The sequence below is a fragment of the Sus scrofa genome, chromosome 9 (genome assembly GCF_054392235.1).
Source record: "Sus scrofa isolate SSC_HxYL_T2T_F1_AM1 chromosome 9, Sscrofa_HxYL_maternal_Yorkshire_Landrace_v2.0, whole genome shotgun sequence".
In the NCBI taxonomy this organism is placed as follows: Eukaryota; Metazoa; Chordata; class Mammalia; order Artiodactyla; family Suidae; genus Sus; species Sus scrofa.
Window position 1 is genome coordinate 109,687,084 of NC_139391.1, and position 8,398 is coordinate 109,695,481.

Sequence of the window (8,398 nt, forward strand, 5' to 3'; positions counted from 1 at the left end):
TAGCATTTCCAGGAGTTCCTGTTGTGGCTCAGTGGTAATGAACCCAACTAGTATCCATGAGGATGCAGGATTGATAGGATCCAATTGATGCCTTGCTCAGTGGATTAAGGATCCAGTGTTGCTGTGGCTGTGGGTAGGCTGGCAGCTGCAGCTCTGATTTGATCCCTAGCCTGGGAATTTCCTTATGTTGCAAGTATGACCCTTAAAAAGTAAAAAATAAAATAGCATTTCCAGACCAGTGATGAGAGTTGTGTTACAAACCAGTGGGGATCACTGTTTTTATTCCATGCTCCAATTTTATTTTAAAAAATAGCATATACTCCTATTGTCTATTTAAAAAAATAGCATATACTCCTATTGTAAATGAGAGAATCCTAAATTGTGTGCATTGCATATGTATACAGCAGTCAAGTAGTATTTGGGGCACAACACATCTGAGAATCTATTTTAAAAAATAGCATATACTCCTATTGTAAATGAGAGAATCCTAAATTGTGTGCATTGCATATGTATACAGCAGTCAAGTAGTATTTGGGGCACAACACATCTGAGAATCTTTTAAGATGTGGAATTACAGTAAACATGCTGGAGAGGGAAAGGGAATGAGAAAAGTGAACTAAAAAAACCTGACTCATTTTTGTCTTGTTAAGTGTCAATAAAAGGGTAAAAAGAGGGTTTTTTGTTGGTTTTTTTTTTGTTGTTTGGTTTTTTTTGTTTGTTTGTTTGTTTGTTTTTTTTTGTTTTTTTTTTTTGCTTTTTAGGGCCGCAATCATGGCATATGGAGGTTCCCAGGCTAGGGTTCAAATCGGAGCTACAGCACTGGCCTACACCACAGCCACACAGGATCTCAGCTGTGTCTGCGTCCTACGCCACAGCTCACAGCAATGCTGGATCCTTAACCCACTGAGCGAGGCTAGGGATCAAACCTGCAACCTCATGGTTCCTAGTCAGATTCGGTTCCACTGTGCCACGTCGGGAACTTGAAGAGGTTTCTATTACAGACAACTAAAAAGGACCGATTAAAGGATGGAAAACTGTTCCTTGCATAGTCAAATGCTAGGCAGGGAAAAGTAATGTCACCAGAAATTACTTTCACAAGTTTCAGTAGAGGATTGCAGAACAATAAAGCTTTGTTAATCCCATACTGGCTTATTCATATAGTGTGTAATTCCAAGCAATTGCTGCTCCCCAGGCAGGAATTTACAATTGCTACATTTGAAGGGAGGATAATGTGTCATTCCAAGGGGAAGTCAGGTCTGGAAAAGGCCTCTCAGCTGAAGAACCTCATATGTCCCCAAACAGCTCCAAGGCAGGCCAAGTAAAACAAACTGACTGTGAACCACCCTGTGAAGTCAGTCGGCCTCAAACTGAGCTCTATTTCCCTTGCTTCTCTCTTGCCTTTTTGGCGGCTGGCAAAACGTCCCCAGAGCAAGGAGCAAAGAGGTGGGGAGGGTGGGGACAGGCAGAGAAACTCCCGTCCTGGATAAGCCCTCACATGGAAAGTGACTCCTTGTCCCCTGGCAGGGGCATGCAGGTTTGTTCAGGAGAATTCCATCATCCATGTATGGGCTGTATGTATGTTTAACTGGTAGGATCATGAGTACAGAGCACCCTGCCTTGGCATAAAAAACACTGGACAAGAGTCAGATATGAGTCAACTGCAAGAGGAGGCTTGAATCATAGTTTGAACAATTTTGGTCAACAATCCTTCAGAGAACAATCCTCCAGTTTTATGGTGTCATTTTTGTGGAATTAAATGTGAACAGCTTAAAATTCCATGACTTTTAAAAAGTCAAGCTTGGATTCCATGTTTCCAGGCACACCACACTATGTCAGTACCCCCACCACCATATGGTGAGGCCATGCCGAGCAACCAGTTCCTGTGAGGGAGCTAATTAGGTAAATAAATAGGCAGTGCCTGTAAGAATCCTCCCTGAACGATGTGGGCTGTTTTTGACCTGAGAGCTGCCTGTTAGGCATCTCAGCCGACATGGAGTCAAACAATTTTTCCATGGTCTGGGATTCTGAGCTGTCGTTACGTGTTGCAGCATGCACTTGGCATTCAAGTGTTATGTTGGCAGAGTCATGGATGGCTTGCTATATATCTGTATGCTTCCCATCAGTTCAGCCCCTGTGTGTTCTGTCCAACAGCTGGGACAGAAGTGAACTGTGTCACTTTCAGGCTGTGCAAAGGAGAGCATGTGTGTGCTTCCTCTACTGTCAGGTTGGTGGAAGCCTGATGTCCAAGCCTCTGTCAACCAGGACTGTTGAGCAGGATTCCCTTGTCTGTACTTCCCATTCCACCACCAGCCTGCATCAGTCACATGATGAAAGAATCGACTTTCATGGTACTGAGCCAAGATTCTAGACTTGTTACTGCAGCATAGTCTAGGTGAAAGAGCTGCTTTTCTAGACCTTTCTGTAAAAAGGGAAAATCCATCTGGAGAAAGGACAAGCAACCCCAGATGTGCCATCCTTGAGCCAGCCATGGAGGCTCTGCCCTTTGCCTTTGCATCACATGCCTCCAAAGTTATTTTTCTCTGTGTGTTGCCACTGTGCCTGCAGGGGGTGGTGGAGGAGGAAGTGAGGAAGAGCCCTGATCAGTTGGGGGTTGATGTGGGGACAGTTCCCTTCTGATGGTTTCTCTTCTGATTCACCAACCTCCTCTAGGGACTTTAGCCTTGCTAAACATACGGTACCAATCAGTGAAATTATTCATTGCGGTTTTCATTTGAGTGAGCCAGTTTCCGCTCCTAAGAAGGGTCCTAACAAAACAGGAAGTTTTTCTTGGATCTAGAAATGGAACTCTGCCTTTTGACATGAGTTTTTACCAACTTCTGCAAATCTCCATTTTCCTACTTCCCTGTCAAGAGGGTGGGGCAAGGAGAAGACATGAAAGCAGAAAATGCTGATTTGTGGAGTAGTAGAGTTAGGACTGTTTGGGTTTGCAGTGGGGAGGGGAAGAGGAAAAATGGCAGCCTGACCAGGCCAGGCACCTCCTCCCACCTGACCACTTTCATCTCCTGCCTCTTCCCACACTTGGGCCTTGGGTAAGAGTTAATGAAGAGAGGGGTGAAGGGCCAAGGAACATTATGATAGTTGGTAGTCACCCCTTAATAGTAACCCTTGGCATGTGTCCCAGCTGACCTTCTTCAAAACATGTATTTATGCCTCACCTGTTGGATTCCGCTCTACAGGGTAGGGAACATGTCTCAACACCCACAGCGTAGAGGGCCCCCAAGTTGCTTCCAGGAACACAGGAAGGACTACTTGTTTTTCATAACTACCTTTATAATGGGGACTGAGGAATCAAATATCATTTCTATTTTGTGTACACAAAAATGGAAACATTAAGAATTTGTCACTTGCTCAGAGTCACACAGGGGTCAATTAAGAGGTGGAAGTAAAATTCAGGTCTCCAAATTTCTATTTTCTTTCAAATGTTTAAAAGTCATCTTGGAGTTCCCATTGTGGCCTAGCTGGTTAAGAACCCAGCATAGTGTCTGTGAGGATACAGGTTCTATCCCTGGCTTTGCTAAGTGGGTTAAGGATATGTTGTTATTACAAGGTGAAGCATAGGTTATAGATGTGGTTTGGATCCAGTGTGGCTGTGGCATAGGCTGCAGCTGATTCAACCCTTGGCCTAGGAACTTCCCTATGTCACAGGTGTGGCTGTAAAAAAAAAAAAGAAAAAAGAAAAGAAAAAGAAAATTACAGATGAAAGCCCCCCCCCTCCACAGTGATATAGACCATTTATCAGCACTGCCATCATGTAATGTAAAGTACCATCCCGAGAGATTGGTATTTATGTCTACATTTGTATTAAGCAAGTTTATCAGGAAAAACACCAAAATCCTAATATTATCACTGGGGGATGAAGTCTTATAATGCTAATTCTTAAGTTCTTACTGATTTGTTTTTTCTATTCTTTGCTCCAAGAATAAATATGTATTACATAAGCTATCCAAAAATAATACAGGGGGTAAAACTGTTTCTAGTTTTCAGTGTTCTCTGTTACAGGGAATTCAATGGGCTTCAAACTCAGCACTTTGAATTATTAATCAAGTAGGAAAACCACAGAAAGGGAATCCCATGGCAGAAACTGTGAGTTGTCTTCCAGTCTGAAATTTTCTTAAGTAACAACAGGATTTCTAGCTAGACAGAGACATAAGTTTCCCAGCCTCCCTTGCAGCTAGATGTGGTCAGAGTTGGGAGAAGTGATCTCACAATATCCTGATTGCTGTTTTGCACTTTGTCCCTTTCTGCTGGAATGTAGATGTGAAGGTTGGAGCTGGAATAGCTATCTTGGATTATAAACTGGAAGCCATGCATTGAGGGTGGCACACTACAAAAGAAACAGATCCCCTGATGCTCTTGAACCGCCACTCTGTATTCTGGCATTGCTGTTGGTTGTTGAATCCATCTCTTAAGGAATACCAGATCCAAACATTTAGTAGAACAGTGTTCTGACTTCCTGACTCTAAAAACAAATGTGCTCTTTGGAAAGAACAGACAGTTAAAGTTGTCAAGCTTTCTTTGGTTTATAGGCACAAGGACCTGATTCTACCTCAGTGATCAACAGTTGAGTCCTTAATCCAGAACATGTTGGTTATATACTAGGGATGAAGAAGAAACTGCAGAGATTCATCTGGCATCTTCGGCAGATCATAAATACTTGGGCTCTTATTTTCTAGTTCTTTCTGCCTGATATTAACCAACCCATCCCCCTTTATTCCAGCTCCCCTCTTCCCCCAGTTGAGAATTTGTACATATAGTGCCAGGGATTCTGTGTGGGAGAGCTGCTCAAACAACCCCTCTTACCATCCCACCTCTCAGGCAATGCTGGGAATTCAGGGCCACATCTACCACTTAGTATAAATCCAAATAAATTACTAAAAAATAATCAATCATGTATTAACAAACAGGATAAGGTGACAAAGGATAAACCATGAAGCAGCAACTTAAAAGAAACTGAGCTTTTTTGATGGCTCATAGGATCACAGAATGTGCTTACCGTCTGAGGTGAGCTGCTCACTGGTCAGATCCCAGCTGGAGGCTCAATGTGTGATCTTCCTTCATACTGAGCCCCTTTACAATCTTTAGCCAGAATGTCATAATTTAGAGAGGTTATCGAAGCCCCCATAACCAAAGTTAATTTGCAGCATTGGTCTATTCATGGAATTTTATAACCCATCCAGGATCCTTCTAGATTAAAGTGATACCTGAGTGAATGCTGGGGACACTTCATGTTTGTGTTTGAGAATTGGCTCCCAACTTCTAAGGTTATTCTGATATCATGGTCAAGGTAGTTGGTATTATTTCATTTCCTCCATTTTCCAAGTAAGAAATCTGAAAAGTCACACAGCAGCATCAGGATTTAAACGTTTTTTCATCTAAGGCCAAAGCCCATTTTGTTTCCAGACCTCACTAAGCAGAGTTGGTCCAGGGACTGGAAAAGTCATCTGACAGCATTCTAGCCCTGTCAGCACCTTCACCGAGTAGCTTTGTTATTTGCTGTAAACAGTTGTAAATTTTCAGAACTGCAGACACACCCATATAAAAATGTTAATGACTAAAATGCCTTGTAAAGCCAATGTAAATGATCAATGTATTGAAGTCCCACTGGAATTCTTTCTGGAGTCCCTCCAGCAGCACATAATTGAGAACTGACAGAACTTAATTTTTCTTAAATTATATTTAGTCACATCTCTCAAATCTGACCCATTCTGTCATCTGGTGAAAATTCTCAATTATGAAGAAAATGATGGTTGATGTTATGCTTTAAGCTACTTTTCAAAAACCATGAAAGCTATTTTGCTAAGGAAGAAAATGAGGTCTTTTAAAAAAACAAAACTTTTCCAGGCCCCCAAGCTTTGCTGAAACTTGTGCAGAGTAAACACATGCAGGCAACTCTGTTGTTAGTGCTTATGGTTTCTGCAAGTTCCAGAAAGCACAGCTTCTGGTGATGTGCCCTGGTGGAACAGCTGGCTTTAGAAAACAACAAAAATCCCACTGGGATGAAAGAGGCTCATTTGTTTGCAAATCGTGGCCCTTCTACTCTCCAGGCCACCCATCCCCCAGGCCTGTGTGTCTGCGGCTGATTTATAACCTTCCACCCACACAGGTCTTGACATTCACTGGGATCCTAGGAGGAGGTAAAGGTGTAAACCTAGGGGGAACCTTTTAAGGGCCAGAACAGGTTGGGGGTTGGGGGGAAGGAGGAAAAGCAGGTGACCACATGCTTGGTCCATGTGAACCATGCACATGTGTTGGGAAGGCCTGGCTGAAGGACAGGGGAAAGTGGTTTTGACTGCCAAAATTGTGCCTTTCATTCTGCGGCACAGCTTCCACTGGGAGAGTTCATTGCCCAACATGCTGAGACCAGGATGGCCTGCATGTGAACATCCCTCCCCTTCCAGATTCCGTTTATACGCTTTATCTCAGTGTTTCCAGCTGTAAGACTTGGGATGCGCGGTGTATCCCCCTGGAGGATAAATAATAGCAGTTGTAATCTTCTGCTAGAAAAGAACTTGCTCTTCTAGTTTAGAGGTTCAGTGGATAAGGAATGCAAAAGGCTTTCTGGGAAGGAAAATGAGACACCCTGGGGGGCCAACCTTTGAAAACTGCAAGGTGCCAAGCAAATGTGAACCATCATGGTTCTAAAAATTATCATTATGACAGGGCTAGATAAGTGGACTTTCTTGAAAGGAAAAAGCTGATGGCTGAGTGCCTGAAGGGAGTTGAAAGATTTTCCTTGCACTTCTAAAGACTGCATAACTCTAAATTCTCCCCTTGGAAAGTTTTTCTGATAACTGTGGAGGCCATGGGCTCTAGAGGCTGACTTGGGTTGGAAGTCTGGCTCTGACAGCTAGGTGACCTAGCACCATGTTCTCTTCTGGAAAACAGGGACAATACCATCTGCCTAAATGGATTGTGATTGTGAGAGTTAGAAGTAAAGTCATGAAATACTTGGAGTTCCCTGGTGGCACTGTGGGTAAGGGCATGGTGCTGTTGCTGCTATGGTACGGTTTTGATCCCTGGCTTATAAACTTTTGCCATGTTGTGGGTATGGCCAGAAAAAAAAAAAAGCTTAACATGGTATCTAAGCATATAAAAGAGGCTCAATTAATGGTGAGCTGGTAGATCTTCAAGAAAAAATTCATCTGGGAGTTTCTGTTGTGGCGCAGGGGAAACGAATCTGACTAGGAACCATGAGGTTGTGGGTTTGATCCCTGGCCTCACTCAGTGGGTTGAGGATCTGGCGTTGCCGTGACCTGTGGTGTAGGTTGGCAGCAATAGCTTCGATTAGACCCCTAGCCTGGGAACCTCCATGTGCTGCGGGTGCGGCCCTCAAAAGACAAAAAAGTAAATAAAAAGGAAAAAGGAAAAAAATTAGTCTGATTTAGCACTGAGGCAGTAGGAAGGAGAAACAATATTGACAGGCCTAATATGATACATAGGAAAAATATGCAAGAGGATATTTATTATATATAAGACCAAAGACTTCAGAGGGATTTCAGGGAATCAGAAACACCTACTGCTTTCTTTAGGGAACTTGGCTCTTGGGGAGCTCAGGAGGGAGTGATATTAAGCACCAAAGTCCAAGTCTGTCAGGGCAGGGGAAGGATTATAGGTGGTTTCCTAGAGATGTTTGAGAGAATATAAATTTTAGATGTATAGCCTAGGCAAAGCTGGAATTCGGTGAGAATGGATGAGGATTCTGGAATTACTCTCATTGATTTGTAAATCCTGATTCACATGGGTTCCCTAGTCAATCATGCTGCTTTCCCACTGTACACAAATACTGTCCATAGCCTGTTCAGAAACCACACTAAACCACGGAGTTCCCGTCGTGGCGCAGTGGTTAATGAATCCGACTAGGAACCATGAGGTTGCGGGTTCGGTCCCTGCTCTTGCTCAGTGAGTTAACGATCTGGCATTGCTGTGAGCTGTGGTGTAGGTTGCAGACGCGGCTCGGATCCCGAGTTGCTGTGGCTCTGGCGTAGGCCAGTGGCTACAGCTCAGATTCAACCCCTGGCCTCGGAACCTCCATATGCTGCGGGAGCGGCCCAAGAAATAGCAACAACAACAACAACAACAAAAAAGACAAAAAAAAAAAAAAAAAAAAAAAAAGAAAAGAAACCACACTAAACCAGAAAGAGGCATCTGGAGCCCATGGCTTAAAAAACAGAAGTTTGAATCCAAGTCTTTAAAGGTTTAGACTAAATATTTACTATCATTCTGCATTTTCTATAACCATTTGCCATGAACATTAAAACAAGGCAGATATTTCCTAAGGGTATATAATTACAGGCATTGTGAAGGATGCAAAGAAATTTAACATGCTTCTAGACTTCAGAATTGGCATGAATTGCCTCAATAAGAGGAGACCAGAGAA

At 43.1% G+C, this 8,398-nt stretch overlaps 1 protein-coding gene across 1 annotated transcript in view; it reads right to left on the minus strand.

Moving 5' to 3' along the window:
* The window catches only part of ORC5 (origin recognition complex subunit 5), a 1,223,002-nt gene that overhangs the window by 881,789 nt on the left and 332,815 nt on the right, over positions 1-8,398 (minus strand). The window lies entirely within an intron of this gene.